The sequence below is a fragment of the Elephantulus edwardii genome, unplaced genomic scaffold (genome assembly GCF_000299155.1).
Source record: "Elephantulus edwardii isolate Elephantulus edwardi_28Jun2011 unplaced genomic scaffold, EleEdw1.0 scaffold00061, whole genome shotgun sequence".
Taxonomy (NCBI): Eukaryota; Metazoa; Chordata; class Mammalia; order Macroscelidea; family Macroscelididae; genus Elephantulus; species Elephantulus edwardii.
In genome coordinates, this window is record NW_006399811.1 from 14,802,641 (window position 1) to 14,811,508 (window position 8,868).

The following is an 8,868-nucleotide window of genomic DNA, read 5'->3' on the forward strand; positions in this document are numbered from 1 at the left end:
GGGTTATAAAAGAAATGATGAAATAGAAGAGTTCCTTGAATCAAATTAAAATGAAAATATACCAAAGATACAGCTAAGGTAGTCCTCAGGGGGGAGGTCCTAGCAATAGCCACACCCATGAAAAATGAAGAAAGAAGAAAAACGATGGTCTAACTCAACACATTTATCAAATAGAACATGAGCAACAATCTAACCCTACAGCCTCTGGAAAGCGATACCATTTATAATAGCCAATCACAAATTGAGATACCTGAAAGTTAACCTAACTAGAGATACAAAAGATCTATATAAAGAAAACTACAGAACATTTCTCCAAGACACAATAAAAAACCTAAAGAAATGGGGAAAAAATATGCCATGTTCATGGATAGGAAGACTCAATATGGTGAAAATGACAATCCTACCAAAAGCAGTCTACATGTTCAATATAATCCAAGTAAAGATACCAAGTTAATTTTTCAAGGATATCAAAAGGGAATTTATCAAGCTTATTTGGAGAAGAAAGAGACTCTGAATAAGCAAAGCATTTCTGAAAAAGAAAAATGAAGTGGGAGACATAGTACTCCCTGACTTCAAAACTTGCTATACAGAGGTAGTAACCAAAATAGCATGGTACTGGTACTATGACAGGCACATAGACCCATCGAACATAATTGAGAACCCAGAAATAGACCCAGCTATCTAGGGTCAACTGATATTTGACAAGGACATAGGAAAATGACAACATCTTGAACAAATGATGCTGGCAAAACTGGACTGTTATCTGCAGAAAGCTAAGACAGGATCCACATCTTACATCATACACAAAAGGTGTATCAAGGTGGATCAGAAACCTGGGAGTAAAGTCCAAATCCATAAGGCTCATAAAAGACAAACTGGGATCAAGCTTAGAAGGCCTACTCAGTGATATAAAGAGACTGCCAAATACAGCCAGAAATGCTCAGCTTGAAGAGGATAAAATTGATGAATGGGATCTTCTAAAGATTAAAACCCTGTGTGCATCAAAAACTTTTCACAACAGGGTGAAAAGAAAATCTACCAACTTGGAGCAAACATTTGGCAATACTCTCTCAGACAAGAGTCTCATAATGAAAGTCTACAGAATAATCCTGAGCCTCCACAAGAAAAAGACCAATAACACAATTAATTACAAAATGGGCAAAAGACACATGGAAAGAATTTTCACAGAGGAAAATATTTGAATGGCCAGCAGACCCATGAAGAAATGCTCAAAATCACTGGCAATAAGAGAGGGGCAAATCAAAATCACAGTAAGTAACCATCTCACTTCAGTGGCAGTGGCAAAATTTAAAAGGACAGCAAGTAGTAAATGTTGGAGAGGATGTGGTGAGATAGGAACTCATACATTGTTAGTGGGATTGTACAATGGTACAACCACTCTGGAAGGTAGTTTGAGATTTCCTCAAAAAGCTGAACATAGAAATTCCATGTGACCCAGCTATTCCACTGCTTGGAATATACCCCGGGAAAATGAGAACTGAGGTACAAACAGAGACTTGTACACCAATGTTCCTAGCTGCATTATTCACCACCGCAAAAACATAGAAACAGCTCAGCTGGGTCACATGGAATTTCTATGTTCAGACACCATTGCTCTTCAGTACTTTGGAGAGGTCCCTAACAGCAGACTTTCCCATGGCAATGCACCTTTTAATTTCCTGGCTGCTGGTGCCAAGACTGTTGACTATGGAGCCAAGCAAACTAAAGCTGTGTACAATCTCAATCTCTTCACCATCCATTCTGATGCTGCCAATTGGTCCAGTGGTGAGAATCTTTGTCTTCTTGACATTGAGCCTCAATCCATATTGTAGGCTGCAGAAACTTTTTTAAAATAAGGGGGGGAAATGCAGAAAATATCAAAAGGAAACTTTAAGTTGCTAATATTAATGGGACACTCACTCATTCATTCCATCATTGTTGGTGATTCAACTCCATGGATTTCCCGGGCTTTACATAACACAAGAAGAAATAGCTCATCTTTCCCCTGAGCTGATTTGGAGGTTGATTTGAACCACCAAAGGGGCTTCACTTTTGGGTGGGCAGTGCATCTCCCTGTTACACAGTAGACTTCTGAATCAATTCTGTATCAGACCCTGACAGCTCAGAAAATATAGATTTGCATTTTTCATAGAAAATATTAAGTGTAAGATTAACACATAAATATAAGCCAAACGAAAATCCAAAATACTTAATGCAAAAGAAAACGGACTATCTCCAGCTCACATTTATTTACATATGTATAATTTTTAGCATAGGTATATTCCATTTTCAGTCTTGCTGAGACCTTTGGCAACATATTTTCCTAATAACTAGAAAGACATTGGTCTGTATCCACCAGATTTTATACAAGAGGAACATGGGCAATGTTTTCTGATAAAGATTTATAGTTAAAAAAAAATCCTAAACAAAGAAAAGAAGATGTATAGTATAAAAAACCTAATGGAGTCATTATGAATCAAAATCTACTCAATGGCACATTAGTTTTGAGGCACATAAAATATATTTGATTCCCTATAACCAAAAAACAAAGCCAAATAGGAAAACAGTGAGGATATTTGCTAACTGTTGCAGTGTCAACTTGACTGTAGATGCAGTAGATTCATTAATAATAATAGTAATAATAATAATAACTGATGACTAGAATGCAAAAGTTGGGAACAAAAAAGAAGGTCTGATAGTTAGAAATTATGGATAAGGTGGCAGAAATAAGACTGGAGATAGAATGTTTAAATTTTTTTATTTTGTACAATGATTTATGCATTGCAAAGATCTTTTTTTCAAAATCACAAATTATACTTACGACTATATACATGTACCTTACCTGAATGACTACAGATTGACTACCTATGTGGAAAGAAATGTTGGAGAAGCTTGTTATCAGCAGTTAAGACCACACCAGGTGCTGACTGTGGACTAGATCATCAATTACCTATGTGCAAGTTCATATTGAAGCTGAAGAAAATGAAAACAAGTCCACATGAACCAGAATATGACCTTGAATCTCCCACTTGAATTTAAAAAACCATCTCAAGAATAGGTTTGAGGCATTGAACACTAATGAGGCATGGCCAGCCAGGTTGTGAGATGACATCAAAGGATATCATCCAGGAAGAAAACAAAAGATCATTGCAAAAACAAAGGAGAAAGAAAAGACCAAAATGGATATCAGAAAAGATTATGAAAATTACAAGCAGTAAATGTTAGAGAGGATATGGAGCATTGGAACTCTCATGCACTGCTGGTGGAACTGTAACACGGTACAACTACTATAGAAGACAGTTTGACATTTCCTCAAAAAGCTGAAAATAGAAGTCCCTTATGAGCCAGCTATTTCCCTTCTAGGAATATACCCCAAGGAAATCAGAACGGGACACAAACGGAGATATGTATGGCTATGTTCATAGCAGCGTTATTCACAATACCAATTCAATCGAAACAGTCCATTCATCAACAATGAATAAATTGAGAAACTGGTACCTCTACACAATAAAATACCATGTAGCACTAAGGAACAATAGTTTTGTAAGATACTGTACAACATGGGAGAGTGTAGAGAGCATTATGCTGAGTGAAATAACTTCGTCTTAACAAGGACAAATACTGAATAAGACCATTATTATAAAAATAGAAGGATAACTGAGCAAAATGAATAGAAATGTTTGAAATTGGAAGGGAGGAAAGGGAAGAAAAGCAGAGGGTCAGTGAAAGAAAGACTCTCAAGGAGATTGACACAATGACTACAACAGCAGTCTGGGCCTATCAGTGACCCCTTTAACCAAAATCAAATCCAATTTGTGGGTTTTTTGCAAAAGATCCACTGGGGAATATTTGGGGATTTCTGAGTAACCAAGTGCCAGAAAAACTAAACCTAAGGATGTGTAACAACTAAATTCCTGTGTACTTTCAGACTACTGAGATTCTCCTCCTCTCTGCGGGAAGTGACTTCTAGTTATTAGTTAGCTGAGTCCTTTTACACCTGGATTAAGACATGAAGCTAAGAGAAAACCATTCAAGACACGACTGGATGATGTGACAGGATGCTACATAAGCCTCTAAAGTCATCATACAAGCAGGAATCGCAAAGGTAAAGTGAAAAGGACAGTGCACCTTTCAGAGTCAAACATTATTATTGTTGATCTTCATGGGAGAAACCGCTATAGGAAAAGGTATTTTTTAAAAATGTAACGAGGATGTGTTCATCCAGTGAGAGGCTTAATTTTTTCTTTTAATACTGTAAATAAATACTATCTCCAGAGAGAGAGATTGGCATGTATTTGTGAAGGAGCCTAAGTAACCTCAGAATGGGGTACACTAGCACTTTCTCTCATCAGGTGGTGGGGAGGAGGTGAGGCATGAACTTAGTTACCCTGTAACAGTTCTTAGCACTGAGGTGGCCACATGAAGACTATTCAGTACAGGTCAGTTGTCCTTACAGCAATTGTCTAAATTATTACACCTGAACTTATATTTTATATATATTGCTATCTGCAGGCAGAGGACCAAACTCTAAATACTGTGGAATTTGTTGAACTTTATAATCTAAATTACTAGCGTCCCAGAATGTACCGTCATTGTTCCCTGGGACTCATTTCTTCATGCCTAAAGGCACAGGCAGTCAATTTCTAATCTAAGGGGAGCTCCATCTCCCTTTGCATTTGTTCTCATCAAGCTCTCAGGGACTACAGCTCTGACCCCACTGCTGCAACTCAGAGAAGACCTTTCACTGGGGTGGGCCCCTTTGCCTCTCTCCTTCAAATCTGAATATCTATGGTTCAAGTATTAGAGTGACTGAGGACGCCTGGGCAATGTTTAATCTACTAATCACATTTTTTCACAGTTGAGTGGATGACCAAATTTCAGTCTAAGGGCAGACACAGCAAACACGCCCCGTAGGTCTGCTGAACTTTCCTCTCCCACAATCTTTCTTTCCTTCTAGTTTTCTTCCCCACCCCCGACCCGTGCTATTTTTTCCTTTTTATTCTAAGCATGATGTGCCCTGCCTCTCCCCATTTACAGTATTGCTAAACAAGTCACGGATCTCAGCATTTCTGCCTGTGGTGGTGGTAGCTGCCAGGGAGTCATGAGCAACGTGTAAAGGAGCAAAATGTTGCCTGATCTTGCACCAGCTGTGAGGGATTGCAAATTAGATCATTGTGGTCCATAGAGTTTCCCTCCATCTTTCATTTCTTCCTTTCTCTCTCTCTTTCCTGTCTGCTTCGCTTCTTTTTTTTCTCCTCGGTAGGATTTGAGTGAAAGTGTACAGAAAAAGATCTACGTAGTGCTTTTATTGACTGCTTTTCAGAAGTAGACCATCAAGCCCATCTTCCTAGTCTGTTTTACTCAATCTGGAAACTTATCTGAAATCTATTCAGCATCATAACAACATGACAGATATTTGACAGCTGTACACAAGGTGGATGGATCAGAATTTGAATCCAGATCTCCAGTCTGGGAGATGAATATTCTACCACAGAACCACCGTTGTGTCTGTGACAGTTCTGCCGAGGACAGATACAAATGAACTTGCTCTTTGTACGTAGGTGTTGATGCACAACAGATCCCTGGCCTAGGTGAAGCCACAGCTAAAGAAAAAGTCCTCTTAGGAAGCTCTGGTGGGTCAGTCCTTAGCGAGTTGCATTGCTAACCCAAAGGCCACATCTCTGTGGCAGTCTGATCCAACCAGGGCTTCTTCGGGAGAGATACAGGCAATCTCCTCCTGTGTGATTCACAGCCTCTGAAAACACTGGAGGGTTAGCTATGAGCTGGTTCAAGCTCCGTGGCAGTGATTATGTGAATTCCTTAAAAAGTAAAAGGTATCATTGAGTTCTGCTCTGGCCTCTGCAAACTAGCTGTGGGCAAACCATATGTTTCTGCATAAAGTGGAAGATTGCCACTTCAACCATGGTCTTGCTTCAGAGAACACTCTTTTCTGGAGTCTAGCCAATCTGAAAGAATTTACTCAGACGATCCAAGAAACACTGAAGCATTTCTATTTATGGACACGTTTCTTTACCAGTTAAAAACAAAGAGGAGTTTGTTTGGGTTTTTCTTTTCTTTCTCTCCCTTGATTTCTATATTTTACCTTTAAAATGCTTATGCAAATGATGATGTAATCAGTACTCTTTGGGAAAGTTTTCTTTATTAAAAAAAAAAAAAAAAAGAGGCAGGAAATTTAGGCCAGCCGTCCTGTTTCTTGCAGGCATGTTAACAACCAGTGCTTCAGTTTTTAGCACAAGTGAGTTTGAAAGCCAGTGACATGCCAGGCATTCCTTCTCGAAGTTAACTGAGGTAAATGATGGGACTCAAGGCAAAAGTCAACATGTCACTTGTAATCCTCTTTGGGGTTTAGGGGTGGAGGCATGACAGCGCTCTGAAATGGTTTGCACTGCCTTGTAAAACAAAAAGTCCCCTGAGTAATGACTGAGCAGCTTGTGGCACAACGGACCATGGGGACTTCCAGAGTCTTGGTCTTCCCAGCCACACCCGGTGGAAATGCCCCAGTCCCCTTCCGGTTCTGTGGTCGGGGAACCTTTGCTTAGAACATTTTTTTATCTTCACTGACGTTGGGGATTACACTTAAATGAATGTGCTACCTTTGGGCAAGATTAAAGGAAAATCCAAATACTGACTTCCTCACTGTGATAGCTGAAAAGTCATGCCCTTCAGCAAAACATCTCAGAAAGCACACTCTTGCTGTTTGTAAATTGCCCAAAGAGACAGGCTCCCAGAGAAGGGGACCCTCTTGAAATTCCTGGGTGGTATTTCTGCCTTTGGGCTTGTGATGATGGCTGAGAGTCTATTAGACCAGTTGGTGTTCTCAGGGCTGGATTAGTCACAATTCATGCTGACAGTCAGTGTGTGCCAGGAGTGGCATTGAGTTTGCACATTTCAATGGATGTCACTCTAATTACTACTGATTTGCCCCCCCCCCCAGGGTTATAGTAATTTACATGCAATTCTGTTTTGGTACACACAGTGATGAGTGTTGACCACAATCAAGATGTTGTTGTTATGTGTTGTCAAGTCAGAACCAATTCATAGTTGACCCCCTAGGAGGTTGACAGAGGATTTAAATCACACAGGTAGAGATTGCCCATCTTTCTCCCAAGTAATGGCTGGTGGATTCAAATCATGTGTCTTTGGGTTGGTAGCAAACATCTTACTTATTATTGTTGTTGTTGTTGTTGTTGTGTACTGTCAAGTGGGAACCAACTAATAGTTGACTCTCTGACTGGTTTTCAGAGGCAGTTTAATTGCACAGGAGAAGATTGCCCACCTTTCTTCCACAGAGCAATGGATGGATTTGAACTGCATGTCTTTGGAATGGTAGCACAGCTCCTTTCTACTAGGCCACCTACTAGGTCACTAGATATTTAAAAGTATTTCCTTTATCTTGGAAAGTATTTTCATGCAGTAAATTGCCTACCCCTGGTGACTATTGGTTTGTTTTCTTTCACTGTTGTGTTTGGTTATTGTTGTTTGGGTGTGTGTGTGTGTGTGTGTGTGTGTGATCAATTTGATACTTATTCATAACTGACCTTCCAGAAGGTTTTCAGAGGCAGTAAATGATATGGGAGGAGATTGCTCATCTTTCTGCCGTGAAACAGCTGGTGAATTTGAACCATATACTTTTGGGTTGCCAGCGCAACTACTTAACATTAAGCCATCAGAGACCTTGGCCCTAATGACCACTGATTTGTTTTCTTTCACTGTAGAAGATTTGCCTTCTCTAAAATGTAATTCTGTAAAGATAGCACAGGGGTGACATCTGACCTCCTTTAATACCACATGGGGAGAGAATCACCATCAGTATCAGCACCAGTCTGATTCTTACAAGGCAGATCAGACATCCATCCTCTCTCCAACCATTCTACCAACTCTGATACTAATCATCTTTCTAGCCACAGCACTCTCTATTTCCCTACTTGGTTCTGTAGTTTATTGGAAAGGTCACACAGTACTCAGAGAATACCCACAATTATAGGATATATTAGAGAAGTAACAGAAATAGAAAGGACTCAGGACACTGTTCATCTATCAATCAGGACAGCCCCTTCTCAACGGTGCCAGAAGGCAGGTCTCTCTCTCACCCTCTGGCCTCTGGGGCACCTATTCCCAGCCTCTCCACTTTGCTCAGGCAAGTGCTATGCAGCTCTTTAATTTCACCAATAAGTTATACAGGCACTTCATTGCATCAGAAAGCTTTGTTCCAAAGCTTCTCAACTCTCTTCTCTGTGGGTCTGTGAGCCTACTCAGAGATACCCTACTTCAGTAGCAAGACTTACACCTGAAGGTGGTCAGCTTTCTGGATACATAAACCAGGAAGCACAATGTGACGTCTTCTGCTGGTCTCTTGGTTCTGTTGCTGCTGTTTCTCTGCCTTTTGCTGTCTCTCTTCATCTTCAGGTTTACAGATCTCTAGGAGGTTCTCTGGATAGTGAATAAGGAAGACTGGAAAAGAATTGATGCCTTTGAATGATGGTGCTGGCAAGGAGTACTGAATATCTCATAGACTGCCAGAAGAACAAACAAATCTGTCTTGGAGAAACTGGCAACGAGAATATTCCTTAGAGGCAAGGATGGTGAAACTTCATCTCACAAACTTTGAGCATGTTATTAAGTGACACTAGTCCTTGGAGGGGGACATGTGGTGGGAAAGTGCAAGGTGAGTGAATGAGAGGAAGGCCTTCATTGAGATGGATTGACGCGGAGACTACAACAATAAGCTTGAGCATGGTGGAGCTTGCAAGGATAGTGCAAAGCAGGGTAAGGTTTCGAGCTGTTGTTCATTAGGTCTGTGAGTTTCAGTTAGTTTGACAGAACCTAACAACAACAGCAAGAAAGTCT